Source organism: Cannabis sativa, chromosome 9, assembly GCF_029168945.1.
Source record: "Cannabis sativa cultivar Pink pepper isolate KNU-18-1 chromosome 9, ASM2916894v1, whole genome shotgun sequence".
Classification (NCBI taxonomy): Eukaryota; Viridiplantae; Streptophyta; class Magnoliopsida; order Rosales; family Cannabaceae; genus Cannabis; species Cannabis sativa.
This window is the reverse complement of record NC_083609.1, coordinates 45,060,452-45,084,102: the sequence shown is the minus strand read 5'-3', so window position 1 is coordinate 45,084,102 and position 23,651 is coordinate 45,060,452. Positions and strand designations below refer to the sequence as shown.

The following is a 23,651-nucleotide window of genomic DNA, read 5'->3' as shown; positions in this document are numbered from 1 at the left end:
CAATAAACAGGATCAAGTATGTGAAAAGGGTTTCAGATGAATTTATAAATCAAATAGACAAGCAATTGATAACATGAACCAAAACATACACAAATGAATGAAAAATACTTTTGTTTCTTTATTGATGTTGAATAAAATGGATTACATTGAATTGGAGTTTTATTTAGGGCATAAAACCCAACAAACTCCCACTTGCACTAATATAAAACTAAACAGTACATATCAATTAATCCTAAATTCTGACGGTGCTTTTTAAATGCAGTTATTGCCAAGACTTTTGTGAATGGATCAGCCAAGTTGTCTTCTGTGTCCACTTTCTCAACCAGTACATCCCCTCTTGCCACATATTCTCTGATGATGTGATACTTCCTTTCTATGTTATTGCTTCTCTTGTGACTTCGAGGTTCCTTACTATTGGCTATTGCTCCATTATTATCACAAAGTAGGACCAGAGGCTTTTCCATTCCAGGCACGACACCGATACTGGTGAAGAACTTTCTTAGCCAGACAAGCTCTTTAGCAGCTTCTGCTGTAGCTATATATTCTGCTTCCATCGTCGAGTCCGATATCGCGGTTTGTTTTGCACTTCTCCAAACCACTGCTCCACCCCCAAGAGTAAACACCATCCCAGATGTAGATTTCCTGTCTTCAAGACATGCCTGGAAATCTGAATCAGTATAGCCTATGGGATTTAAAGCACCACCCTTATAGACTAATACAAGATTTCTTGTACTCTTTAAGTATTTCAGAATATACTTAACTGCATTCCAATGTTCTTGTCCTGGATTTGATTGATACCTGCTCACGATTCCAACTGCATAGCAGATGTCAGGTCTAGTGCATAACATTACATACATTAGACTTCCAACTGCAGAAGCATAAGGAATTTTCGCCATGTCCTCTATATCTAGAAGGCATGTTCGCCCCATTGGTGTTGTTCATGGAGAATCTCTCTAAAACTTTGTCAATATAGGTTGTTTGAGAGAGAGCAAGGGATCTGTTCTTCCAGTTTCTGATAATCTGAATACCAAGAACATAGGCTGCCTCACCCAAATCTTTCATATCGAATTGAGTGTTAAGCCATTCCTTGATGTTAGTCATTTTCTTGATATTGTTTCCAATAATCAAAATGTCGTCAACATAAAGGACCAGGAATACTACTACTTGGTCTTCCTTGAGTTGGTAAACACAAGGTTCATCTTCATTCTGAAGAAAGCCGTAGGTCTTGATGATTATATCAAACCTTTTGTTCCATGAGCGAGAAGCTTGCTTAAGTCCATATATAGACTTATTTAATTTCCAAACTTTCTTTTCCTGCCCTGGAAGAACATAGCCTTCAAGTTGCTCCATATAGATGGTTTCTTCAAGTACCCCATTGAGGAAGGCAGTCTTGACATCCATTTGCCAGATTTTACAATCGAAAGCAGCAGCTATGGAGAGAAGAATTCGGATGGATTTGAGCATGGCAACAGGACTAAAAGTTTCCTCATAGTCCACACCTTCTCTTTGGGTATAACCCTTGGCTACAAGTCTAGCTTTAAAAGTTTCGACTTCGCCTCCAGGGCCTCTTTTCTTATTGTAAACCCACTTACTTCCGATTGGATGATAGTCATCAGGTGCGTCTACATATTCCCAGACTTTGTTCTTTTTCATGGAATCTATTTCTGAATCCATGCCGGCTGACCATCATTTCCGTTGCGGACTAGCCATTGCCTGTTTATAGGTTAATGGGTCGTCATCAATACCGTCACCAATGACCATATTGATTTCACCATCCAAGCCATAACGAGCTGGTTTTGTTGAAACCCTCCCACTACGATGAGGAGCGGTGATCTTTTGAACAGGAACTTTGGTAGTAGTTTTCTCAGTAGGTTCGACTGAGGGAGTGGGATTATCCTCTTCTTGAGTGGAAGAGGACGGAACATTGGAAGGAGTTATATCTGAAAGCATTTCCTCTAAAACAACTTTACTTTTTGGTTTGTTGTCTTGATCATAGTTTTCTTCAAGAAAAGTAGCATTTGTAGAAACAAACACTTTGTTATCCTTGTGACTATAAAACAGTCCACCCCTAGTTTCTTTAGAATTTCCGACAAACATGCAAACTTCAGTTCGTGATTCAAGTTTGCCTTCTTTCTTTCTCAAGACATGAGCAGGGCACCCCCAAATTCTGTAGTGGCGTAAACTAGGTGTACGACCATTCAATAGTTCGATGGGTGTCTTAGGGACTGCTTTAGATGGAACAACATTTAAAATGTCATTTGCCATTTGTATAGCATATCCCCAGAAGGACGTAGACAGAGTTGAATAACTCAGCATAGACCTAACCATTTCCAAAAGAGTGCGATTTCTTCTTTCTACAACTCCATTTTGCTGTGGAGTGCCTGGGGCAGTGTATTGGGATTCAATTCCAAGTTCAATTAAATGATCTTTGAACTGCATATCCATATATTCTCCACCCCTATCAGTTCGTAAGATCTTTAATGTTTTACCTAATTGGTTTTGAGCCAAAGCATGAAATTCTTGAAACTTTTCAAACGTTTCAGATTTCTTTTGCATTAGGTAAAGAAAACTATATCTAGAGTAATCGTCAATGAAAGTGACAAAATACTCATAACCACCTCAGGCTTTTACATTCAAAGGTCCGCAAACATCGGAATGCACTAACCCTAGGGGTTGTTTGGCACGCTCTCCCTTTGCAGAGAAAGAACGTTTGGTCATTTTTCCTTCCAGGCAGGACTCGCATACTGGCAATTCACCTAAGACGACATTTTTCAATGGACCGTCTTTGGTTAGCCTTTTGAGTCTATCAAAGCCTATATGACCTAAACGTAAATGCCATAGATAAATTTGATCATCATTATCAATCTCTTTTCTTTTGAGGTTTCTAGGTTTAGCTACATTGAATAGTTCGCTATTTAGTGAGATTTGTGTAATTGGTCTTAAAACTTAAAGCCCTTGTTCCATGGAGGCAACACATATTTGAAATCTATTACGAGAAATTGAACAATAAGAACTCGAAAAATTCAATATATAAGATTGTGTTTGCAAACATGAGACACTAATCAAGTTTCTACTAAAGTTTGGAATAAATAAAACATTTTATAAAATTAAAAATCTTTGTTGAAACTTGATGCAGGCTTTTCCTCTAGCTTTGACCAACACTAACTCGCCATTACCAACTTTAAGCTTTAACTCTTCTGGAAGCAGATTTTCACAAGTTTCACCCAGCTGCAGTGAAGAACATACATGGTTAGTAGACCCAGAATCACCATTCCAAGTAGATTTGTCGTTCTCTAAAACACATGATTCAAAGACAAAAGCATTACCTTCGTTTGAATTGTTTAGAAGCCGAGGACATCGTTGTTCTTGATGTCCCTTTTCATTACAATTCGAACATAGAAGATTATGTCTGATAATTGTACTTGAAGAAGCAGCTTTGCTAGAGCCTTCATGATTAATCCTTTTCCTCTGATTAAGATTTGCAAACCTAGGAGGTCCCATTGCAATCAGATTCCGTTCATGGGCTCGTAATTATGCTTCGAGCTTGTCCATGTCGGAGGAGTTGCAATTGTTGATCATGTAAGAAACAACAAATTCATTATACTCCGGAGGAAGACTATTAAGAATGAATTGTACCCATTGTTCTCTTGATAAATCAATTCCTAGTAGATTTGCCTTTTGGAACTTCAGATTCATCATCAACAGGTGCGAGTTTATGCAACTACCAATATGCATTTTCACACTATAGAGTTCTTTTGCTAAGATATTAACTAGGAGTGGATCGGGGTGAGGGTTATTCATATTTTCACTACAACACATCAATAAAACAGAAGTAAGGTTTTGGTTCATAAATTCATACACATGTTCAGAAAATAACAAATAGTCACATATGTTATAAAAATACTAAATCTAACATAGTTTATTTTCCAAGGTTTTCAACAAACTGATACAGTTTCCCATTTAGGCGAGAGTCAAAGCATCATCCATTGAATAGAGTTGTCAATTCATCTAAAATGATAATCATTCTAGCAACCTTTTATTCCATGAAGATTGGAATTCAGCGTTGTCCCGTTTAAGTGAAAGTCAAGGCAATTCTATCTTATTAACTTCCACCATTGTTTCATATTTTGTAAGTCAAATATAGTCGCCACCATTAGGGTGATCCATACCATATAAAACACTTACAAAGCTACTTATCTTTCGAGATTAAACGGTGCTAACTTGCTAATGAACGTTCCTCCATTAGGGAGGATTACTCACTAAAACAAAAGCTATGTAAAACCAACAATGGAGATCGAATGTCTCTTGATTAAAGCTCATTATTTTAAAATATGTATTTTATTTAATCATTTATTCCGTATTATAATAATGAAAATTACAAATTAAAGTTGGTTTTGAAAAAAAAATTATATTAAAAATATCCAACTTTAATTAAATTTCAATTATTATTTAAATTTGAAAAATAAATTCGAAATTTAAAATAGAATAAATTTGAAAAAATATCTTGTTTAAGTTGTTTAGAAGAATCTAAAAAATCAACTTAAATATCTTTCAAATTAGATTTAATTAAATATAAAATTAAGTTGTAACCACTTAATTTGAAAATATTCCATTTTAAGTTAATATTTGAAAAATATCAACTTAAAAAATATCTAAAGAATCTTAATAACCAATTCTTAAAATTCCTCAACTTAATTTTAAAATTTGAAATTCAAAAGATATTCAGATTTAAGTTGATTAGTTAGAGATAACTAACTTTCAACTTAAATAGGAATATTTAATGAAAAATTTAAATTAAGCTTCAGAAAAAATCTAGTTGGTTATAATTCTATATTTAATTAAATACAAGAAAATAAATATAGTTTAGCTTAGAATATAATTCTTTAAACTATGGTTTTCTTAAATTAATTTCAAAATAAATGAAATTAATTATGTTGCTCATCAATTTTATTAGGTTAAACTAATTTAATTAACCTAGTACAGTTATCCAAATCAGGCAAATGGGCTTTCACAATTGGGGTAGTTCATGTGAGGGGGAGCTGGGTTCAGTATGCCGTACCCACTTCTATGGCCCCAAACTCTCACACAAGGCCCAAAAGAGAGAAATTTAACCTTAAAATGAACAACTGTTATTAATTGAATAGGCCCAAAAATTAAATGGGCCTAAATAAAATCTATCAAAAACTATGATATTTTATTTAGCAACAACAACCTATATGCATCTATAACAAAATTAAACATATAGGCTCACACAGGCACACATTTGGATGGATCCTATCATGTTGCTAGGTCATACACAGATGAAAGAAGATTGTAAAATTTACCTGTTACAAATTATTTACTTGACCTATTGACAATTGAACCATGGGTTAAAATCAGATCATTGGATCTGTCAACAAGTTAACCATGACAATTTAGATCAAGCAATAATAGGTTTTATAAAACTTACATACAAGCTAAAACACATACTCTTGCAACAAGATGAATTGGATAGTTGGATGTAGGATTTATTTAATGTTAATTAATTATTTTCGAAAATATTTAAATATTTAAAAAAAAAATCAGTTTTTAAATAAAATAAAATAATAAATAAAAAAAATTAAATTAAACCAACAATTTTTGAAAAATTAGGTTTCAACTAACCTAAATATCATTTCATAAAAAATATTTGCTAACCACCTTTTAAATTTTTAAAGTTATTTTATAAATTAAATATACAATAAAAAAAATAAACATTTTTCATATTTTATAATTTAATTTAAATAAAAATAATAAAATTTAAAAGTTAGCAAAATATCTTACTTCTATTTAAAATTACATGATTATAGTAATCTTATTTTAAATTTAAATAAGGTCAAATAATTTAAATAATATTTAATATCTGACCTTTAAATTTAATCAAGCAAAAAGATAGATTTTTACTTGTTTTTCAAATTCAAATTACACTAATATCTAAAATTAAATTTAAAAAATTCAAATTAATTTATTTCTGATATTAGATTTGAAAATTGAAAAATAAAATTCAAAATACAAAACTACACAAAAAATCGGAAGTTAATTCCATGAAATAGCATGAAAAATCGAAGAAAAACGAAAAAATTGTGAGCTGTACGGACCATACTGCCCGCGCGCGCATGGGAAGGTGCTTGAACGAGAAACCTCGGCGTAAGAGGCTGCATGCAGCCTCTCCGTGCGCGCGAGGCTCGGTTTCAGACAAAAATTTGTCTGTGCGCGTGCTGTCCGAGGGATGCCCCTTATCCGCGCGTGTGGGTAGTTGCACCACCCTGATATTTTTTGAAACTTCAAAAAATCATAACTAATTTCAAATTAAATCGAAATGAGTTCTGTAAAAAAAGTAAATTGCTTAATTTTTTCCATACTATCCAACAAAAATAATTCCAGAAACAGAATTTCAATTATTTTTCACGAAAATTCACAAACATCAATCAATCATCATACAACACACAAAACAACATGATAGCATCCAAAACACAAACAAATCGTTTTAAGTCCAAATTTCTTGCAAGAAAATTAATTAACCTGGCTCTGAGGCCAGTTGCTGGAAATTATTTTACCAGGATCTTAGATCTACTCACAAGTATGTTGATTAACACCCTAAGTATGAACTTCTAAAACGATTATAAAACAAACACATATAAAGTATGAGAAACCTTACATTGGGTGCAGCGGAGTAAAATGTCTCCTTCCGTTCATATCTCTAACCCTTGTATCCTTTCTGTTGCAGAGTATTATCAAGATCTGAACCTGGATCTCTTTCTCTCCTTGCTTTAGTGTTGAAACTCCTTCTTGTTGAATGTCTTTCTTCACGATCTTCCTCACTATGATTGAGGTATCACTTGATGTGTGTGGGCACTACTCTATCACTAAGAGGTTCCAAATTATTCAAGGAAGAAGAAGAGTATAAAGGTGGCGGCTAGGGTTTAGAAAGAGAAGGCTCAGGTTTTTCTCTGAAGGAAACCAGAAGTAAAACTGTAAATTTCTGGAAGCCTTCACTATCTATTTATAGCATTCCACATAGGGTTAGGTTTGAATTATTTGGCATTAAAATAATGAAAATATCAGATGATAAAGCCTATAAAAGTGGTCGGCCATGGCAATTTGCAATTTGGAAATATCAGATGATAAAGCCTATAAAATAATGAAAATATCAGATGATAAAGCCTATAAAATAATGAAAATATCAGATGATAAAGCCTATATCAGGTTTTTCATTCCATTTGCAATTTTGCAGTTTTATCGTTTCTGCATCTCATTTTCTCAAAAACGCCAATTTTCAAATTCAACCATTTAAATGCCAATTCTAACTATTTAATAACTATAAATAATTATTAAATAATATTGTCATTTATCATATTTATTAATTGAACCATACAAAGTATCATAATTAACAAATATGCCCTAAAAACTTTTTCTTTACAATTTCGCCCTTAGTGAAAAATTCACAAATAGACATAGTCTAATTCGAGAATTATAATTGATTAATCAAAACCAATTAAATGAGTCTTACAAGTAATATTATCTCAACTAGTTGGGGGACCATAGGTCTATATAACCGAGCTTCCAATAAGCAGATCAAAAATTTAAATCCTAAACTCACTGACTTATTAATTCTTCGTTGAATCCACGCATAGAACTTAGAATTGCACTCTCAGTATATAGAACGCTCTATATGTTCCACCATATAGACACGTCATTAGTTATCCATTGTTATAATCCTAATTTGATCAATGATCCTCTATATGAATGATCTACACTGTAAAGGGATTAGATTACCGTGACACCCTACAATGTATTTTATCCTTAAAACACTTAACCCCGTATAAATGATATTTCAGCTATGTGAAATGAGTACTCCACCATTTATTTTTGTTTGGTCAAGCTCGAAGAAAATCATCTTTTACTTACTATTCGCTAGATAGAAGCTATAGATTCCATATTTATGTTAGCGCTCACACTCAATTGCACTACCGTGTCCCCAAAATGTACGTATCACCCTGACCCAAAAGTAGGCTTAACAAACAAATCAAAGAACACGAATAACACTCTTGAGATTGAGCCTAATCATATCAGGATTGAGATCATTTGATCTAGGATCAACTAGGCGATATTGACTTGAATAGATATTACGGTAAGTTTAATAAATCTATATCAAAGTTCAATATCGGTCCCTTCCGATGCATACTCCATGCACCCAACCTGAGCTTTACTTTAGCCAATGCTCTGGAAAGAACATAGCATTATACCAAATGCAAGTAAACTCTGTTGTAGATTATCATATCAGTAAAACCCTGTGTCTGATAAATCTAGGAATCTTTATTCACATAGTCATGTTTACTTTCCAATGTGTTGACAACACAATAAATAGGATCAAGTATGTGAAAAGGGTTTCAGATGAATTTATAAATCAAATAGACAAGCAATTGATAACATGAACCAAAACATACACAAATGAATGAAAAATACTTCTGTTCCTTTATTGATGTTGAATAAAATGGATTACATTGAATTAGAGTTTTATTTAGGGCATAAAATCCAACAGTTATTACCAACATCAACATTTGAGAAGAGGGCAGACAAGATCGAAATTCGTCAATTAGAAGATCTCTACAAATGCCTAAATGTGGGGGAGTTAGTGTAACGTCCTCACTATTAGGCACGCTACCCAAGATAATTAAAAAAACCCCTAATCCCCTAAACGGGATTACTAACAGAATAGCGTGGGAAATTTAAACTTTAAATGCAAATGGAATGAAAATAAACTTGTAATAATTTTAACTTTACAAACAAACAAAAGTTACATGTCTCGGGATCCCAAAAAACAATTTACAAAATATTACAAGTCTGTTTCGAATAACCGACCTAAGCGGCAAAACAGAGTTACAAAAAAAATCATCACTGGTAGACCCCAACCCGCTTAGTCTAGTGTGGCCCGAACATGTACATACATCGCCCAACTCCCCTACTCATGGCTGATCAGAAACAGATTTACCCTTTCCTGCATAGTAGAGCACCCGTGAGACAAGCCCAGCAACACAGTAAAATATATCAATAATCATATATAACTCATCACATAAATAATAATGTCATTTCATATTTTTCTGTATGACACATACCCGCGTGTTACGCTCACACGCCTATTTATGTCTATGTGGCATAGACCTACGTGTTACGCTCACACGTCTAATTACAATTGTTGGGATTTATGTCCTAAATAAAACCCATTTCAATATAATCAGATTTACTAATTAATAAAGATCAGAAATAATATTTTATGTTGCATGGTTCACATGATTTATTTCATGACATTGTTTTGTTGGGTTTTATGCCCTAAATAAAACTCATTTCAATATGATCAGATTTACTTATTAATATAGATCAGAAATAACATTTAATGTTGCATGGTTCACATGATTTATTTCATGATTATATTTACATAATGTATGAATTCTATTTAAGTCCAGAACATATCAATTTGTTAATGATTATAGTGTTGTCAACACAGTGGAATATAATCTTAATTATATGTTCGAAAGTTTATTCCCTGATTTGTCAGTTCACTGGATTTAGACTGACATGATAATCAGCGATAGGTATTCTTACACCTTGGATAAGTGGTATGTCCTTTCCAAGGCATTGGCAAAGTTTACTAGTATCGAATGTATGGAGTATACATTGGATGGGACCGCTATTGAACTTTGATTAGATATGTTAAATTTACCGTAATATCTATTCAATTCAATATCACCTGTTGATCCCAGATCAAATGATCTTAATCCTGATATTTTTAGGTTCGATCTCAAGAGTATTACACATGTTCTTTGATTTGTTAGTTAAGCCTACTTTTGGGTCAGGGTGATACGTACATTTTGGGAACATGATATTATAATTGAGTGGGAGCTCTAACATAACTATAACTTCTATAGGAATTTAGAAGTGAAACGATGATATCCTTCGAGCTTGGCTAAACAGAGATAAATGGTGGAGATCTCATTTCACTTCGCTGAAATATCATTTATACGGAGCTAAGTGTTTTAAGGATAAAATACATTGAAGGTGTAACGGAAACTTAGTGCCTTTTCAATGTAGATCATCTATTAGAGGGTCATTGATCACATTAGGATTATAACAATGGATAACTAATGACGTATCTATATCGTGGAACATATACAGCGTTTTATAGACTGAGAGTGCAATTCTAAGTTCTATGCGTGGATTCAACGAAGAATTAATAAGTCAATGAATTTAAGATATAAATTCTTGATCTGCTTATTGGAAGCTCGGATATATAGACCCATGGTCCCCATACTAGTTGAGACCATACTGCTTGTAAGACTCAGTTAATTGATTTTGATTAATCAATTATAATTCTAAAGTTAGACTATGTCTACTTTGTGAATTTTCACTAAGCAAGGGTGAAATTGTAAAGAAAAGAGATTCTAGGTTTATTTATTAATTAAGAGACTTTATATGTCTAATTAATAAATATATTAAATGACAATATTATTTAATAATTAATTTTTAGTTATTAAATAATTAGAATTGGCATTTAAATGGTTGAATATGAAAATTGGCATTTTTGAGAAAATGAGATGCAGAAATGATAAAACAGCAAAATTGCATAAGTGAGGCCCATTATCCAAGGCCCATGGTCGGCCACACTTATAGGGTTTTATCATTTATTTTTCCATTATTTTAATGCCAAATAATTCTAACTTAAACCTAGGTGGTTACCTATAAATAGATAGTGATGGCTCTCATTCACACTTAATTCTGTCAGATGAAATTTGAGCCTCTTTCTATTCTCTATAGTCGAAACCTCTTCTTCTCTTTTCTTCTTCAATAATTTCGAAATCCTTGAGTGAATGAGTGAGTTCCCACACACATCAAGTGGTATCTCAATCATAGTGTGTAAGACTGTGGAAAATCAACCAACAAGAAGGAGATTCAGCATCAAAGGAAGGAGAGAAAGAGATCCAGATTCAGATCTTGGTGATGCTCTGCTACAGAAAGGAATCAAGAGCGAGAGACCTGAACGGAAGGAGTCATTATATTCCGCTGCACCCAATATCCTGGTAAAATATATCCAACATGTTTAATGTATAAATTCTATTAAGTCCAGAACATATTTATTTGTACATGATTATAGTGTTGTCAACACAGTGGAATATAATCATATTTATATGTTCGAAAGTTTAATGCCCTGATTTGTCAGTTCACTGGATTTAGGCTGACATGATAATCAGCGATAGGTATTCTTACACCTTGGATAAGTGGTATGTCCCTTCCAGGGCATTGGAAAAGTTTACTAGTATCGAATGTATGGAGTATACATTGGATGGGACCGATATTGAACTTTGATTAGATATGTTAAATTTACCGTAATATCTATTCAATTCAATATCACCTAGTTGATCCTAGATCAAATGATCTTAAGCCTGACATGATTAGGTTCGATCTCAAGGGTATTATTCATGTTCTTTGATTTGTTAGTTAAGCCTACTTTCGGGTCAGGGTGATATGTACATTTTGGAACATGATAGTACAATTGAGTGGGACTGGTGATCATAGATATGGAATCTATAGCTTCTATAGGTATTTAGAAGTGAAACGATAATTTCCTTCGAGCTTGCTAAATAGAGATAATTGATTGAGATCTCATTTTAGTGATTATATTATTTCACTAAAATATCATTTATAGGTGGCAAGTATTTTAAGGATAAAATACATTGAAAGGGTGTAATGGTAATTTTATCCTTATGCAATGTAAATCATCTATAGAGGATCATTGATCATTAGGATTATAACAATGGATAATTTATAGCGTATCTATATCACGGAACATATAGAGCATTCTATATGACTGAGAGTGCAATTCTAAGTTCCAAGAGTAGATGCAACAAGGAATTAATAAGCTAGTGAATTTACTTGGTAAATTCTTGATCAGCTTATTGGAAGCTCGGTTATATAGGCCCATGGTCCCCATACTAGTTGAGACCATACGGCTTGAAAGACTCAGTTAATTGATTCTAGTTAATCAATTATGATTCTAAAATTAGACTATGTCTAGTTTATGAATTTTTCACTAAGCAAGGGCAAAATTGTAAGAAAATAGATTATAGGTCTTATTTATTAATTGAAAGACTTTATTAAGTCTAATTAATAAATTTATTAAATGAAAAAATTATTTAATAATTAATTTTAGTTATTAAATAATTGGAATTGGCATTTAAATGGTTGAATTTGAAAATTGACATTTTTGAGAAAATGAGATGCAGAAATGATAAAACAGCAAAATTGCATAAGTGAGGCCCAATATCCAAAGCCCATGGCCGGCCATACTTAATAGCTTTTATCATTTATTTTTTTATTATTTTAATGCCAAATAATTCTAACTTAAACCTAGGTGGTTACCTATAAATAGATAGTGATGGCTCACATTCACACAAAACTCTGTCATGAAAACTGAACCTCTTTCTATTCTCTATAGCCGAAACCTCTTCTTCTCTTTTCTTCTTCAATAATTTCAAACCTTGAGTGATAGAGTAAGTGCCCACACACATCAAGTGGTACCTCAATCATAGTGTGGAAGATTGTGAAGAATCCAATCAACAAGAAGGAGAATCAGCATCAAAGAAGGAGAGAAAGCGATCCAAGTTCAGATTTTGATAATCCTCTGCTACAGAAAGGAATCAAGGGCTAGATATCTGAATGGAAGGAGTCATTATATTCCGCTGCACCCAATGTAAGGTTTCCTAAACCCTTGTATGTTTATTTCATTGTTTTAGAATTCATATTAGGATGTTAATGAAACATACTTGTTAGTCAATCTAGGTCCCGGTAAAATATTTCCAACAACAATAAGGCCTTAGAACGGTTCATCTCGATTCTAATTACTGAGTCCAACCCGATTATGCCTTGAACACATAACTCTCAATTTCAATATACATCTATATACATCATGGCATAACAATTACATGTTGACAATTTACTAGGGTAATAACCCTAAGCCAATAAACCGCTTACTTTAGAGTAATAACTCTAATCCTGGTTTCTAGTCTTTCATATATATCATATTCCATATAAGCGTCATTGCGCATATCTCTACGTGCTAGCTACTATCTTACCTGATGTCCCGCAAATATGGAGATTCCAAATCCCCGGGTGCTCCTGACCAAGTGCCGGTAATCCTAGTCACAATTCTAGGATACACAAGTATAGAGTTAATCCCTAAATCCATTTTCACAAATCATAAACTGTGTAACACCCTAACTGCCATAGGCGTATTACGTGATTTTTAAACGTACTGTGCAGCTCGTTGCTAATCAACGAGGTTTATGGAAAAACGTGATTAATTAAAATTTTGCTTTTTAATTAAACTTATAAAACAATATTACAAAAGACTCGGGATCCCGATTATAAAATCATTTACAAAAAGATTTAACTGATTAACTGTTACATAAAATAAAAGTCGTCTAACGACCAGTTACAAAAATCAGCCTCGCTGTCCCGATGATCGTACGCTCCAGGCCTAACCGCCCCGACATGTACAATCTCATAAGCTCGCTCACGGTCCATCAGCTATAGCCTTGCCTTTACCTACACATCAACGTAGAACTGTGAGTCGACAGACTCAGTAAGAAAAGCATAATAATACTCATACATAATATTAACTGCCGTGTCCAACACGATATGCGAGTCCCGCCATTCGCCATGTCCAACATGGTGCGAGCCCCTTCTTGCCATGTCCAACATGGTGCGAGTTCCGAATGTTCATAGGGACGGTACTATTGACACGTAACAACCTGATCGGTCGAAGCCAGTCATACTCATTTCTTGGTCATACTCCGGCTGTCTCGACGTGTTACTATATCCTCTGATCGGTCGAACCGGTCATACTCCGCCGTGGTCATACTCCGGCTGTACCGAACGGGATACGTCAATAGCACGGAACCACCAACCAAGTGTCGGCCCCGATCGGTCAAACCAGGTCATCTTGTTGCCTTGGTCATACTCCGGCTATGCAGACGTGACGAGGGTTGGATGGTTCAAGCCTAAATACATAACTAATGTAATCTAGCGGGCTTCCTACATGCACGCTAAACATGTAATCTACATATGCATACTTGTTATACTAATCTTACACGGATTCGAATTCGGGTGTGCCGTCAACCCGTACCGGAACCTAGCCGAGCGGCGGACATCGTCAGCTCTAAACCATAAAAATCACAACGCTATAAGTGACACGCTAAATCACTTCCTGGGACTAAAACTATGAACGAAAAGTTTCCCTATCGATAAAAAGCATGGCAATACCCCTAAAAACATAAAAACGAGGAAAACTAGAGGTCACGAATTTTCCCCAACCGGTAGACCGGTTGCCCAACGGAATTCCGGTTGGAAAATTCGAACCCTCATCCGAGTCGGATGCACAACCGAGTCGGTTCCTCGCAGTGCCCAACCAAAATTTTCATAACTCGACCAATTCAACCCCAATTGGTTCCAAACTTTCCAGACCTGCTCTAAACACCCCAAAGAACAAATCTAAGGCAACAAACTAACCCAGAAACCTCAGAAGCAAAATTCACCATGTGAGCTCCAAGCTTTGAGTAAAAACTCAAACTTGGCTAAAGCTCACTCACAAGCCTCAAGCTAGCTTAGAATCACATAATCAAGCATAGAAATACAGCAGAAAACAAAACCTAGTTCATGCAACAACTACAGCCACCAATTTCTCAATTTTTTTCTTTGAAAACCAAACTTTTGCATAAGAAAATTCTAGCATGCTCAACCTAGGAATTATACACCACAAGTAGCTTAATTAACACCTAAAAATCATGATTTAACCTCAGAAATCAACAATCAAACTCAGCAGCAACAACATTCAAATTAACATGCATTAACTCATTTTTTTATCAAAAATTCCGAGAAGACTAAGAAGAACAAGTAAGAGATACATACCACAATCAAGAGTTTCTAAAATGTGACGAATCAAGCTTGAAAAACCCAGCCTTTGAATCCCCAATACCCAGCCGAAAAAGAGAGAGAGCTTTGAGTGTGTGAGTTTTGAAATTTCCTTTCTAATTTGACTAAGTGTGGAAATAAAGGAAAATAAGATTTTTAAGCCAAATATACCACTTTACTTCAGCCAAATAAACACATAAAATAAACATTTATTTTCCAAATAAAAAGTCACTAAAAGACAAAAAGTCATTGGGGCAAAAAGACCATTTTGCCCCTCCACCATAAAATCACATAAACCATACTAAAGGGGTATTTTTGGGAAATTCTAAATTCCCGGCCATTCCCGACATTCCCAATGTCTAAAACCCGTCCCCAAACTACTAGCATACTAAGTTGTGGTTTCTACTGAGCCAAACGCCGAGTTCCAAAATACCGGGCACCGGAATTACAAAATAGGCAAGCTACTGAAAACATAAATAACAGTAATAAATTATTTAAATAGCTATAAATAATTTCATAATTAATCACCTTCAACTGATAATTTCCAAATTAACTAAGCGGGCTTTACAACTATCCCCCCCTTTAAAAGGATTTCGTCCCCGAAATCTAACCTGAATAACTCTGGATATTGAGCTCTCATATCTGACTCTAGCTCCCAGGTGGCTTCCTCCACCTTGCTGTTTCTCCAGAGTACCTTGACCAATGCTATGGTCTTATTCCGAAGGACTTTATCCTTTCTATCCAGGATCCGCACGCGGTTGTTCCTCATATGTCATGTACGCCGAAGACTCTCGTAAGCGAGTATATGAGAGGGGTCTGAAACGTATTTTCTCAACATTGAGACATGGAATACGTTGTGCACTGCTGATAAGGCTAGAGGCAATGCTAACCGATATGCCACTTGACCTATCTTCTCGAGAATCTCGAAAGGTCCTGTAAATCTAGGGCATAACTTGCCTCTTTTCCCGAAACGTTTGATCCCCTTCATCGGAGATACCCGTAAAAATACATGTTCCCCTACTTGGAACTCAACATCTCTGCGTTTCGGATCTACGTAACTCTTCTGTCTGCTCTGTGAGGCAAGCATTCTAGCTTTTATCTTTTCTATCGCCTCATTGGTCCGCTGAACTGACTCTGGACCTAGGTATTTCCTCTCCCCTGTCTCATCCCAGTGGATAGGGGATCTGCATTTCCTACCGTACAACAGTTCATAGGGAGCCATCCCTATCGTACTCTGATAACTGTTGTTGTACGAGAATTCTATCAACGGTAGCTACTTACTCCATGAGCCTTCAAAGTCCATAACACAGGCTCTCAACATGTCCTCCAATATCTGAATTGTCCTTTCGGACTGACCATCTGTCCGAGGATGGAATGTTGTACTGAATTTTAGCTTTGTACCCATTGCCCGTTGCAAACTTTGCCAAAATTTGGAGGTGAACTTCGGATCCCTATCCGAAACTATAGACTTCGGTACCCCGTGAAGTCTTACTATCTCTCTGACGTACAGTTCTGCCAACTGATCCACTGAAAATGTTGTTCTAACCGGCAGAAAATGAGCAGATTTCGTAAATCGATCCACCACTATCCAGATGGAATCAAATAAACCCGTGGTCCTAGGTAACCCGACCACAAAATCCATCGTAATATCCTCCCATTTCCATTCTGGTAGGGTTAGAGGCTGCAACAACCCTGCTTGGTCTCGATGTTCAGCCTTAATCTGCTGACAAGTGAGGCATCTCGATACGAATTCTACCAAATTCTTCTTCATACCGCTCCACCAGAAGTACGGTTTCAAATCTTGGTACATCTTAGTGGTGCCGGGATGCAGAGAATACGGGGTAGAATGAGCCTCCTCAAATATCTCATTTTTAAGTTCCACACTGTTCGGAACACAAACCCTGGCTTTATACAAAAGCACCCACTATTTGACACTGAAAAGTCCTTGGCTTGACCAGCCAACACCTCATCTCGGATTTTCACTAACTCCGGATCTGACATCTGAGTGATTTTTATTCTTTCCAACAGATCAGATTGCAGCGTTAAGTTGTGAAGCTGACCTACCACAAACTCAATGATGGATCTAACCATATCCTCTGCTAGCTGAGGTGAGATCTGAATCATACTAGCTACTTGCCCGGGACCCTTTCTGCTCAGGGCATCAGCCACTACATTGGCTTTTCCGGGATGATAGAGAATCTCACAATCATAATCCTTCACTAATTCCAACCAACGCCTTTGTCTCATGTTCAAATCTTTCTGAGTAAAGAAATACTTGAGACTTTTATGGTCGGTATAGATCTCACACTTCTCCCCATAAAGGTAATGCCGCCAAATCTTCAGTGCAAAAACCACTGCGGCCAATTCTAGATCATGAGTCGGGTATCGCTGTTCATAATCCTTTAACTGACGGGAGGCATAAGCGATGACCCGATCGGCTTGCATCAATACACACCCCAAACCCTGTTTGGATGCGTCACAGTAGACTACGAACTTCTCCTTGTCCGAAGGCAAAGCTAGCACCGGAGCAGTAATCAACCTCTGCTTTAGCTCCTGAAAGCTAGCTTCGCACTTATCTGACCAAATAAATCTCTGATTTTTCTTTGTAAGCTCGGTTAGGGGCATTGAGGTTTTGGAGAACCCTTCCACGAACCTACGGTAGTACCCAGCTAAACCCAAGAAGCTTCTAATGTCTGTCACTGTCTTCGGTCTCGGCCAATCCTTGACGGATTCAATCCTCCCGGGATCCACCTTGATCCCATCTTTGCTTACGATGTGCCCTAGGAAGGACACCTAAGATAGTCAGAACTCACATTTCTTGAACTTGGCATAAAATTTATGTTCTCGAAGTCGTTGCAGTACCATTTGAAGATGTAACTCATGCTCCTCTTCTGATTGAGAGTACACGAGGATGTCGTCGATAAACACAATCACACAGATATCGAGGAAATCCTTGAATACTCTATTCATCAGGTCCATGAATACTTTGCGGGAGCATTGGTTAGTCGAATGACATAACCGGAAATTCGTATTGTCCATACCTAGTGCGGAAAGCCGTCATTGGAATGTCCTCCTCTCGGATTCTCAAGGCGATGATAACCCGAACGGAGATCAATCTTAGAAAAGACCGTCTTCCCCAGAAAGCCGATCGAACAAGTCATCGATCCTAGGTAATGGATATTTATTCTTCACCGTCGACTTGTTCAACTCCACGTAGTCGATGCACATCCTCATAGATCCATCCTTCTTCTTGACGAACAAAGCCCAGGGCTCCCCAGGGTGACACACTGGGCCGAATGAACCCTATGTCAAGCAACCCTTGGAGTTGAATCTTTAATTCCTTAAGTTCAGCTGGAGCCATCCTATACGGGGCTTTGGAAACCGGTTCCACCCCTGGTGCCAAGTCAATCACGAAATCAATCTCCCGCTGAGGTGGTAACCCTAGAAGTTCTTCGGGAAAAACATCCAAAAATTTCCGAACCACTCTGATGTCCTCTGGCCGAATGGTATCTGGCCGTGTGGTGTCCACCACCACGGCCAGAAACCCTAAGCAACCGACGTGCAACAATTCTCTCGCTGACATAGCCGAGATCACCGGGATCCGAGATCCCTGAACTGAACCCACAAATACAAACGGTTCTTCACTTTCCGGTTGGAAGACCACCATCTTCCTTTTACAATCAAAGCTCGCCGAATATTTAGATAGGAAATCCATTCCTAAAATAATATCAAATTCGACTAAGCTCATCTCTATCAGATCAACGCTTAACTCTCTACCATCTATCCTGATCGGCATAGACCTAATCCACCTATTGGAGATAACCAATTCTCCGCCAGGTAACAGGGTTCCAAACCCTGATTGATATCTATCATAGGGTCCACCCAATTTACTAGAGATTCTAGCAGCCACACAAAACAACCTTGACCCAAGCACTCACCCGGAGAATGCCTCTTACTAATAAGACACTCCAGTAGGAATAACGGGTCTTAACAACTACCCCGACGATCGTCTTGATTACGGATTCCCTCGGAACCTCTTGTTCTGCCTCGAGCCACCTGATGCAGTGGATGATTCCTCCTCCAGTCCATGGCCGAACCACTACCTCCCCTGCTGAAACCTGACGCAGAAGGAGTAGGAGCCCCGCCACATTCCGGAGTCCTAACTGATTCCACATACATCCAGATGCGCCCACAGCTCACCATGCTTTCTTCGCCATCTCAGCTTAGATGGTCTTATCGTCGGTAGTGATCATAAGGTCATACTTGATCTTCACATTAAGTCCATCGAGATATTTTCTTTCTTACTGAAATCGGTTGGCGCAAATCCCGAGGCTAACCTCGCCAACCGGCTGAAGGCGAGTAATATATTCGTCATGCTCATATTCTCTCGGCAGGTCGGGTGGGCGAACTCTTTCCTCTTGGCGCTTCGACCAGCCTCGTTATAACATTTTAACGGCCGAAGAGTTCTAAAACCTTTCCCGAAGTCATAGAGATGACGTCATGGATGCGAGACACCATGTCCCACCGAGACCCGGGCGTCTTCTTAAAGGCGAAAAGTGGCACTCACCACTGCGTCGTTCCGGTGACATCCATAAAGTTCGAGTGCAGTGATCACGCGTCGGCCATTGCTCGGCTTTCATTACATCAGGACCTCCCGGGAATACGGAGTAAGCTTGCTCCTCGAACCGCTCATACAATGGTTCCAATCTATGGGCCGCCACCACTATCTCGGCACAGGCGGCGAGGGCGGTGTGCCACCGGGAACTACGGGCACCCCTAACCGCGGAGCACCTGTTTGTCTCAACCTGCGAATCTCGAGATCTTGCTCTTCTATCCGGGTTTGTGTTTCGCAAAACGTAACTTCCCAGGCTTCACGATTGACTTGGGCGACTTTGCGGCGAGTTAACATCACTCCAACCGCGAACCCCGCCCCGGGACCTCTACCTCGGCCCAAAACACTTGAGGGGAACGAGCTCCTCGACCTTGATCTCGACCGGCCGAGATGCCCCGACTCCTAATATTTCACCCGGCGTCCATCTAGTACGAACCGCCTCAAAATCCCGAGTTGGCACTTCGAGGTCACGATCATCGAGAGCTTACTAATGCCGCTTAATTTGGAAATTAAAAACGAAACATGCGCCTATTCTACTATCAGGCTACTAACATGCTTCCTAACAAGCTTTTCTTTTTCATAACCGAATAAAATAAACTACTAAAGCAATAAAGGCTTACCGAACGCGTGAAACGAGCTAGCTCGATGATGATTGTACATGTCGTGACGATCTTCGGGAGACAACCCGCGGCTACGATACCAAATTGTAACACCCTAACCGCCATAGGCGTATTACGTGATTTTTAAACGTCTTGTGCGGCTCGTTGCTAATCAACGAGGTTTATGGAAAAACGTGATTAATTAAAATTTTGCTTTTTAATTAAACTTATAAAATAATATTACAAAAGACTCGGGATCCCGATTATAAAATCATTTACAAAAAGATTTAAGCGATTAACTCGTTACATAAAATAAAAGTCGTCTAACGACCGATTACAAAAATCGGCCTCGGCGTCCCGATGATCGTACGCTCCGGGCCTAACCGCCCGACATGTACAATCTCATAAGCTCGCTCACGGTCCATCGGTATAGCCTTGCCTTTACCTACACATCAACGTAGGGCGCGTAGTCGACGGACTCGGTAAGAAAAGCATAATAATACTCATACATAATATTAACTCGCCGTGTCCAACACGATGCGGAAGTCCCGCTGCCATGTCCAACATGGTGCGGAGCCCCTTCTTGCCATGTCTGACATGGTGCGAGTTACGAACGTTCATAGGGACGGTACTATTGACACGTAACAACGATCGGCTCGAGCCGGTCATACTCCTCTTGGTCATACTCCGGCTGTCTGCGTGTTACTATATCCCTCACGATCGGTCGAACCGGTCTACTCCGCGCTGGTCATACTCCACATTTCGTACCGACGGGATACGTCAATAGCACGGAACCACCAACCAAGTGTCGGCTGATCGGTCAAACCGGTCATATCATGCTTCATTGGTCATACTCCGGCTGTCTGCAGACGTGGACGGGGTTGGATGGTTCAAGCCTAAATACATAACTAATGTAATCTAAAGGGCTTCCCTACATGCACGCTAAACATGTAATCTACATATGCCTACCGTTATACTAATCTTACTGGATTCCGAATTCGGGTGTGCGTCCGACGAAGTGACGGCCGGATTGCGGCTCCTAAACCATAAAAATCACAACGCTATAAGTGACACGCTAAATCACTTCCCGGGGACTAAAACTATGAACTAAAAGTTTCCCTATCGATAAAAAGCATGGCAATACCCCTAAAAACATAAAAACGAGGAAAACTAGGGTCCCTGAATTTTCCCCAATAGGTAATAGTTGCCCGGTTATCGGAATTCCGTTCGGAAAATTCGAACCCTCATCCGGAATTGGGATGCACAACCGATCGGTTCCTCGCAGGCAGCCAACCAAAATTTTCATAACTCGACCAATTCAACCCCAATTGGTTCCAAACTTTCCAGACCTGCTCTAAACACCCCAAAGAACAAATCTAAGGCAACAAACTAACCCAGAAACCTCAGAAGCAAAATTCACCATGTGAGCTCCAAGCTTTGAGTAAAAACTCAAACTTGGCTAAAGCTCACTCACAAGCCTCAAGCTAGCTTAGAATCACATAATCAAGCATAGAAATACGTGAGAAAACAAAACCTAGTTCATGCAACAACTACAGCCACCAATTTCTCAATTTTTTTCTTTGAAAACCAAACTTTTGCATAAGAAAATTCTAGCATGCTCAACCTAGGAATTATACACCACAAGTAGCTTAATTAACACCTAAAAATCATGATTTAACCTCAGAAATCAACAATCAAACTCAGCAGCAACAACATTCAAATTAACATGCATTAACTCATTTTTTTATCAAAAATTCCAAGAAGACTAAGAAGAACAAGTAAGAGATACATACCACAATCAAGAGTTTCTAAAATGTGACGAATCAAGCTTGAAAAACCCAGCCTTTGAATCCCCAATACCCAGCCGAAAAAGAGAGAGAGCTTTGAGTGTGTGAGTTTTGAAATTTCCTTTCTAATTTGACTAAGTGTGGAAATAAAGGAAAATAAGATTTTTAAGCCAAATATACCACTTTACTTCAGCCAAATAAACACATAAAATAAACATTTATTTTCCAAATAAAAAGTCACTAAAAGACAAAAAGTCATTGGGGAAAAAAGACCATTTTGCCCCTCCACCATAAAATCACATAAACCATACTAAAGGGGTATTTTTGGGAAATTCTAAATTCCCGGCCATTCCCGACATTCCCAATGTCTAAAACCCGTCCCCAAACTACTAGCATACTAAGTTGTGGTTTCTACTGAGCCAAACGCCGAGTTCCAAAATACGGACACTTGAATTACAAAATAGGCAAGCTACTGAAAACATAAATAACAGTAATAAATTATTTAAATAGCTATAAATAATTTCATAATTAATCACCTTCAACTGATAATTTCCAAATTAACTAAGCGGGCTTTACAAACTGGGCATTTAAATTCCAGATATTCACATAGAGCTCGGAAAGAGCTTTCCAATGATATAAAGAATGTCCCAAACGGAGTCCCGAGTCAAAAGTTATGACCAAACAAAAACTCAAAAAAACACACTATGCTGCCATAAAATGGCCGCGGCTACTGGGTTTAAAAACCCAGGAAACCCAGTTTCTAGCCACGAAAATGCATCCAAAAATACTAATTTTCATGCTATATCAACCCACAATCATACCAAATTTTCACCTAACATAAACCAAGTAATTAGAGAGGAATTACACCTAACTCACTCTCCAACAACACCAAAAACCAGCAACTAAAAATCAGCATTTAACAATGAATTTCAGCCCTTAAACTCATCCATTTCAACTCAATTCACAACCAAAACTTAAATCCATCAAATAGATTTTCCAATAATTAAATCAAGATCTTAAAACACAATTCATGCATTAAAAATCCAATGATAAAAACCCCCAAAATTCATATTAAACAACATAAACTTCAAAGCTCCAACTTAAGCAAAATTACTAAGAACTTCAAGCTCAAGAACTTGAACTTCAACAATTAATTTCAAAGCTCAATAACAGAATAAAAACACAATAAAATTCCTTTTAAATTCATTCTAAACCTAACCCAACATAAATTCAAAAGATCCAAGTACAAACATGCTCATATCAACAAGAAAACATCAACATGCATCTCAAGGCCATCCCAACCTATTTCATGCTTTTCAACCATAAAATCACAGCAGCAAATTCATAAAATTTCAGCAATACCTCAAGCTTCAATGCAATGATCAAGCCACAACTCCTCAAATAATTCTTCAATTTCAAGCTTGAACACCAAGCAAATCACCAATTTTTCAACAAAATACAAAGAGGGATAGAGAGAGAGGGAAGGGGGTTATTTTAGGGTTAAGGTAAATGCAGAAAATGAATTTCATTTTTTTTTACAAAGAATGCCTTTAGTTGAAAATAAATCCAAAAATACATATTTACCATTTTAGCCCTTAGGGCCATTTCTCACACACTCAAACAATTAAGGGCATTGAAGTCATTTCATATATAACACATATTTAAATAATT

At 37.3% G+C, this 23,651-nt stretch overlaps 1 long non-coding RNA gene across 1 annotated transcript; it reads right to left on the bottom strand.

Annotated features, from left to right (window-relative positions):
• Positions 1 to 8,776: 8,776 nt before the first annotated feature.
• Positions 8,777 to 23,419, bottom strand: LOC133030749 (uncharacterized). Its single transcript, XR_009684289.1, has 3 exons — positions 23,343 to 23,419; positions 13,146 to 13,220; positions 8,777 to 9,016 (listed from the first exon to the last, which is right to left on the bottom strand). It is a non-coding gene; the product is annotated as an uncharacterized LOC133030749 (long non-coding RNA).
• Between the last annotated feature and the right edge of the window lie 232 nt (positions 23,420 to 23,651).